Source organism: Pteropus vampyrus, unplaced genomic scaffold, assembly GCF_000151845.1.
Source record: "Pteropus vampyrus isolate Shadow unplaced genomic scaffold, Pvam_2.0 Scaffold37, whole genome shotgun sequence".
Taxonomy (NCBI): Eukaryota; Metazoa; Chordata; class Mammalia; order Chiroptera; family Pteropodidae; genus Pteropus; species Pteropus vampyrus.
Genome location: NW_011888818.1, coordinates 4,361,222 through 4,369,252, shown reverse-complemented (window position 1 = coordinate 4,369,252; position 8,031 = coordinate 4,361,222). Strand labels below are relative to the sequence as shown.

The 8,031-nt window shown below is 34.9% G+C and overlaps 1 protein-coding gene and 1 pseudogene across 3 annotated transcripts in view; one reads left to right on the top strand and one right to left on the bottom strand.

Moving 5' to 3' along the window:
* Positions 1–8,031, bottom strand: part of LRRTM4 (leucine rich repeat transmembrane neuronal 4) — a 674,925-nt gene that overhangs the window by 481,265 nt on the left and 185,629 nt on the right. The gene's annotated exons all lie outside the window — the stretch shown is intronic.
* LOC111738371 lies at positions 5,962–6,080 on the top strand (annotated as a pseudogene).

Here is an 8,031-nt window from a genome sequence, read left to right as displayed (position 1 = left end):
ACACCCTTAACTTCCCGTCTAGTAGACAATGGCCATGAAAGGAGAATAAAACTTTTCATGTTATTAAAATTGAATTTAGTCTTCACATTGTGATGACCTCGAATGTACTCTGCACAATTCTTCCACATAAATGAAATTAATGTTTTCCTCTTTAATATCTTCAAACAACATGTGAAATTACTATTGTGCTGTTAAACACCATATTGATATGCTGTTTTCAACTAGTGTTATTAGCTAGTGCATTTAACTATTTATTTAAAATCAATTTCTGTCTAAAAAAGAATTCGAGGTGAAGAACTAGAAGAGCATAATACAATTGATATAAAAGAAATGGGGATCAGAACCAAAGAGAGAGACCAGATAAAACATGCCAAGAGCAAACACTAGTATAGTTGTTGTTATTAGAGATTAATAATCTTCTCTTCATGGTAATTTTACTCATATTAGTCATTTAAAACTTTTAATTTTTAATATATAAAAATATTATTCATTCAAAGAAAATGTGATACCAAAACAGCACAAGTAAAAACAATACATGTGAGTTTATCTGTAATTGGAATTACAGTTAAATTACTCCAACTACATAAACATACAGAATTTAATTAAATTATTGGGTTACAATACCTATATTAAGCTCAGCTTCTTTGATATTTTCTCTCATTATGTGAAAGATAACTGATAGGGATATTGAAAAAGCTGTGCCAAGCTTTCTAAGTATAAATGTTATTTACAATAAAAATACAGACTTTGCTTCATGTCATGGCAAAATATACCTTGTCTCATTTCTGGTTAGATTTTTTAAAAAAGAGAAAAAATAATAATTCTACAGAAAATATATTCAAGTAACCTCTTATAAACTTATTACTAAAAGCACCATCTGCTGGTTACTAGAAACTGATGCATTTCAATCTGTCTTTATAGATCCTTTGATAAAATAATACAAAAATATTTTTCTCTTGCATGCCTGCACAGATTCCCTCTTCATATTGAAGTTACTAGTCTAGAAAAAGAGAAAGTAGATTTTATTGGTAAAATGTTTTAGTGTATGTGTGTCTGCTTGCAATGAAAATCAATTTTTCAGCTTGCCTTTTATTGGAAACTCCAGGTATATAAATGAAAGTATTTTCTCCTTTAAATTAGTATTACATAACCAAAAGCAATTGTAGTTCAGTAAGTGCAGAAGTCTCCCGCACAAGAGACATTACAAAATCAAAACTGAAGTGCTTTAACCTAGCCGGAGACCTGATTCTAACACACAGTAGGTTCTAAATAAGTATTGGCTGAATGAAAAGAGAAAAAATAAATTCATTATTATGACTTGGTGTGAGTTAAGACCAACTGAGGGAAAAAATCCTCACATTTTAGATTCATTAGACAGATATTTTTAACCATGCCAAAATTTGATGTGTGAATTTAACATCAGCAAGTAAGGAGTGATGCTTTTTATTTTTAAAAAAAGATTGTCATGCAAAGAATAAATTTAGAATTTTTAGAGATTTCAAATATCTGGCAAGGTATTAATAACTGGGTAGTTGAAAATACTTTTAGTATGAGCATGTGACCTAATGGATTCTAAACACAGGACAAGGAAATTGTTGCATAGCTTTGTTGTAAATTCAACAGAACTCATTTTCTACATTCTCTTGAGAGGAATGAATTTGATTATTTCAAATTAAAATGTAACATATAAAATTCTGACTGTAGGATAAAAACATTTTTTTTTGTTTTTTTGTTTGTTTTTGTTTGTTTTCTAAATTAATTTCACTCCATTACAGATAGAGAAATTGTTTTAAGGGTAATAAAAGTAAAGTCAAGTCACACAGAATTGGTGGAGCTGACATTTTAATCTGAGCTTTTTGTTTACAAAATTATTGTTTTCCAAATTTATGAGGACACCTCTCAATTACATCAATACATTTTTCTGGGATGTGGGAGGGGTTAGGTCGACGATGGTGAATACAACTTCTCCGAAATACAGGTAACCTCCTCCAAGCTTCACTATGATTTGACTTTATCACTCCTCTGATATGATACAAATATACCTCTTTAATTTAAAATCATTTTAAATAAAAGCAAAATAAAACACACTGGAAAAATGTATACCTCTCTAAGTAAAATATACTGACATTAAGAACATGTACTATGCATCTGGCTCCTCTAACCACTTTGAGAATAAACTCTCTGTATTTAAAGACATGATCTCATACCTCAGTTGAACTGAAAATGACTTTGCTTTCACTAAAAGATAGGGCAAATTTAACAATTTATTGGACAGATACTTTCTTAAGTGTTGGAATAGTTCTGAATTCAATGGAGAGGGAAAGAAAAGTTATTTATACAAACTCTGTAGGTGATGATAAAAATTAGTGTTTGTCATGGCTTCAGGAGGAAATTACTTCTGCCAGGAATACTTACCTAGTTCTTAGGGTAAGAACAAAAGAACAAACAAGCAGACAGACAGACAAAAAACAAACAAACAAAAAATACCCTTCAGAGATCCCAATATCAATAGAGATCTTCATCAAACAGGTCTCAAAATTAGTTTTAAAAAATGAACTATCTAGAATCCACATGTAACCAGGCCAATCTTCACTTCTTTAAATTACTTTTTCTTTTCTTTTTTACCTTGATTCAAACAGGCCTTGGGCTCACTTGCTACTTTTCTTACCTTATCCTTCTACCTCTTGCTGACCACTCCCTTAATCCTTAAACCCTTGGATCAGCATCTAAAGATCTTAGGAACAAAGCCTCAGGTGTGTCAACCAGAGAAAAAAGTTTCAGTCACACTAAAGGTAGCATCTTGTAGCTCCACACCCATTAAAGTGGAAGGACTCTACCAGCATCTCCTTAAAAACAGACAGAAGTACTCCAGTACTCACATCGGGACCTGATCAACTCCCTCCTACCATTGCCAATCAATCAGTAGAGCCCACGATACCAACTCCGTTAGCTGCTAATGAGTTTTCCCCGATATAACCTATCCCTGAGAGGCCATCTGATAGCCAGGTCTTTAAGTGCTAGCTTGTGTCTCTGGCCTTGGTGCCATTTCCTTAAATAAATCTCTCCTTTTTTGCTATAAACTCCTGTCCATGCCTCTTTGAGATTTGACGCATGCAGGCAAAATGAACTCCTTAAGTTCAGTAACACATATGTATACAAATTTTAAAAATCTGATTTTGGAATATATATGCCAGAGAAGTTCCAAGACTAACTTGACACTTTATGATTTGGGACCATATGACCTGTCTCTCTTTATCTCTATTTCTATTTCTATCTCTATCTCGTGGTTTGTTTGTTACATATAACCAATTGTGCAAATAGAAATGTCAGCATCCAGTATCTGTTACATAGATATTTATATTAATAATAAAAACACTATGAGGTAATAACTTTTAGTAAAAATGCATTGACTGTCATCTAGCACCATTGCCTCTCAATAGTATCCAGGAGTTCTTTGGAAGAACCACTCTTTTTCCATTGTGTGGAAGGCAGGAGGTTTAGGTGGCCTTGGCTTCTGGGGTGTGCTCTGTTCCTCTTTTATTCCTCTTGCCTCAGTGAGCCCAGATCTTTGCAACTGTATCATGGCAATCGCCCGTCTGCTTTGCTTCCTGACCAAAATTATACCAAACAGAGTAAATCCCAGAACTTCCTTCCTCAGAATTTGTTCGGTGGTTGGAGGAAAAACACTCTCACAATAAACAAAAGGGGTTGAGCACCCTCATTACCACTATCATGAGATCATGAGATCATAAAGGGATCTAGCCTTTAGATAAAGCTACTAGGACAGAAGAACAGAGTTGGAAAATTCTGAGTCCTAGGGAACATTGTTCTAACCCTTGCCTGAAGTCCATCTTGCATTGAACTTTTCAGTTGCATGAGTCGACCATTTCCCTTTATTACTTATGGCAGTTTAATTTAGCCTCTGCTATTTGCAAACAAATGCATAATCACAATGGCAATGACAGTAGTTATCGTTATTCGAGTTTTTCCTACTTAAAAGGCATTGTGTTAAATGGTGTCCTGGGAGGCAGATGCTTTCATTGCCTCCACTTCAGTGATAAGAAAACAGATTTGAAGAGGTTAAAGGATTTCCTTAATATCGTACACTAATAAATTGTCAGAGCTACAAATCAACTGGCATATTTCTGATTATAAACTCCACACTCTCAGACCTTACACTATGAGTGCCCTGGATGAGAGGATGGTAAGAAAAGTCATCCTGGGTTTGAATATTGGCTTCATAATTATTAGCTGTGTGAGTTTGGACACATTATTTAACCTCAATTGTTCTCAATTTCTTCCAACATAAATTTTGAAAAATAATAGTCCCTAACTTATATGAGGATTATAGGAATTAATACATATAAAATGCTTAGAAAAGCACCTATATAAGAGTAATCATTCAAAAATATTAGCTTTTATATAATTACTAGTGATAAAGTCAATCTGTACATGAGGACCCACAATGTGGAGGCTGCCCCAGTGGCCTAACCCACATCACAAATCTAAACCTAAGTCAACCTGATTTTTTGAGAAACACAGTCAAGGAAACCTAAAGACACCAATAGCAATCCTCCAACTCTGCTTTAGTTAGCTTATTTTACCCTAGAATATAGGACCTGCTAGCCAATCATGCCATTTCCACATTGCCACTTAAAAAGGCTCTATAAAACTTGCTCTTACCTCAAATCCCCAGGAAGAGTATTCCCAACCCATGGATTCTTTTCCCGCAAATAAAATATAGCAAACTTGTTACTAAACAGTTGATACTATGCTTATATTTATTAGTTTTCATGAAAAAGTGCTCAGATTAGGTTTCCTAACGAACATAATGCAGATTCTTTAGGCATATCATCACTGCCTATAAATAGCTCTGACTCAATTTCAGCTGGAACATGGGGTTTTCATAGAGCTTAGATAAGAATGGTTGCAATATTACTGGTTTTATATTCTATCCCATATGTATTTGACTTCATTAATTTGTTTTCCTCACCATATATTTATTGAGAGTTTAGCTTGTGTTAAGGACTTTTAGGGAAGGGGAACAGAGTAGTAAACATAAAACAGATAAGCTTTTTACTTTCATGAAGTTAAACAGTCCTGTGGGGTATAGGAGATAGATGCTTCAATAGGTAAGCTCACACTCACAAAGTCATATTTCTGACAAAAGTGCTACTAAAGTGTAGTGAATTGTGAGATTAATGGAGGCTCAAATCTAGTCCAGGAAGCAAGGAGAGGGTCTTCTTAAGATGAGATCTTTACCTAGAATTAGCTTTATCCGGAGAGAAGTGTTTAGGAAATAAAACAATAGACTACACAACAGCCATTAGGTAGGAGGCAACTTCATGCTTTCAGGGCACTCTCACATCCTCCCATAGCTAAAGCAGAGTGAGGTAGGAGATATATCATTAGGGAAATGGCTGGAGAGATTGACTAAAAATAGATCACACTGAATTCTGTAGGTTATTTTATAGATTTGTGAATTCATCTCAAACTCTTAAATAAGACAGTGTTGTGGTTTAACTTTTTTTTTTTTTTCAACAAGCCACTGACTGTCTTGTGAGGATAAATGGGAGAGGTATACAAGTGGATGTGTGAAGGATAATTAGAAGGACATAGTATAGGTCTTGAAGACCAAAACTATTGTCTAAAACAAGAGTGATGGTAGAGTGACAGAGGAAAGTAACTGAATCAATAATTATTTAAAGATTTGAATTATTAAGAGCATAAAGAACTAGATATATTTGGTAGAAAAGATGCTGTGCTTCCCCATCCAAATCTCCTCTACGGGACCAGCTGTCCTTTAAGCCGGCTGCTAGACTCACAGCTAATCCCTTCTACAGGAAAATCTGAGAAACTGCTTGGAAGATAGATACCACTCCTCATTCCTCATACCAATTCCCGAAGCCAGGTGACTGGCAGTCTCTATATTACTGTCCCCTTGATACAGAATACCTTCTGGTCTATGGCCATGCCTCCCTGAACAAGCCCGATCCCGTCTGATCTCAGAAGCTAAGCAGGGTTGGGCCTGGTTAGTACTTGGATGGGAGATCACCTAGGAAGACCAGGTGCTGTAGCTGTAAAAAATTTAAAAAATAAGGATTGTAAGCTGACAAGGTCCTTGCAATCTGTGAGATCAACCAAGGAATGTCTTGCCTAAAAAAAAAAAAAAAAACGAAGAAGAAGAAGAATACCTTCTATATCCAAACCCCTCAGTCTCTGCTTCTAGGGAACCTGAAATAAGACAGCTATCAAAGGAAAAAAATATTTCCAGGATGATTCTCATTCTTCTGAGCAATGTAACTTTTTCTTGCACTGAAGATAGAGCTAGTTATGGAGGTTACAGATGTGAGTTCATTTTGGGTCATATTAGGATCAGACCCATATGGGCAAACCACATAGAGATGTCAAGTTGTTGCTTAGCTATAGATGGCTCTGGACCTCAGGAAAAAGGATAAAATTAGATCGCATTGATGTAATAAAAAGTAAATGAGCATGTGAGTGAGAGAGAATAGCCTCAGAATAGAGTGTTAAAGAGGAAACCACATGTTCAAAATGGAGTCACTTGTGCTAAAGCCCATGATACCAAATCTAGACTTAATTCCTGACCATTCAGCCTTCTTCAGGAATGTAATCTTAATTGACCAGTCTGGAATTTTCTGGTCAATACCAGAAAGGTAATCTGTCATGCGGGCCCTATACATCCCCCAAACGAGGCTGAGGCAATCTGCCTTGTGAGACCCCAGCCTTTCCCTAAGAAAAATAACCTTGCATAAAACAATCCTTTTTTTTTATTTTTTTTTTATTTTGATGATAGCTTTTTTGTCCTGCACAGTTTCTGCCTATAAAAGCTTTCTATACTGTACAGCTTCTCTGAGCATCTCTATCTACTAGATGGAATGCTGCTGATTCATGAATCGCTCAATGAAGCCAATTAGACCTTCAAATTTACCCAATTGAATTTTTGCTTTTTAACAAGGGTCAAGGTCCCCCTCAACAATTTGAAATTACCATTGGTCCATTTGCTTCACTTCTCTGAAGGCACTTTTCCTGTTGAGGTTTGAAAATGTTATACTTTAGGTTTGTTTTAGTGAGGGCATTCTTTTTAAGGTGACACCAACTATTTGTGCAGGTTTCAGCTCTTTGTACGGGTAAAAATAGTGTAAAGGATTTTTTTTTTTCCTAGGCAATGCATCAGTTTTATCTGGGGTTGATTCTGGTAGTAGAATTATTAGGGATCATGTTTAAACTGCTCATAGTTTACCTTTTAATCATCAAAACAGATCACTCCTCTTCCCATCTCTCCTATAAGTTAGATCTACAGAATTTAACCTTATTTCCATCCAGTGGAATAAAAGATACTGTATTTTATCCTTCTGGACTAGTTGCCCTTTCTCTGTTATCATCTTGTCACAAAAATATCATGCTTACTACATGTAAGTTTGAGACTATTATTTGACAAATTTTTTTTCACTGATTTTGCTTATGAGCTTCTATTTCTCTCTCATACCTGTTTTAATTTCAGAATATAAAATGTTTCCTAAACCTAAGCCTGAGATGTCTCTGTGGCAAGACAAGTTTTTGGCAAAAACAAGATTTTCTTGCATTTTTTAATCTGCAGTTTTCTCCTCTAAGGTGGACACAGTAAGGGAGTAGGGGAAAGTTTTTCTCCCTAAATTTAATGTAGGCCCTCCCATCACTTGTATGCAAGGATATCAAGAAAGCTAATTATATATATTAAACTATTTACATATACTGTAACACTAAAAAGTAACACTGTGTGAACCAAATAACATAGGATTAATCATACTGTACAAAATATTTAAAAAATCATAAAATATTAAAAAATGATGAAGTAATCTGAGAATATGATACAAATTGTTTATATATAATTTCAAGACTCTTAGCTCCTACAGCTCCCAATATAGCACACCACTTAGGTGGGTGTAGATTTTTGATTTTTTTTTTTTTTTGCCAGGACAATTAGTAACACATCAATAACAATGATGAGCTATTCACCGATGTATAATA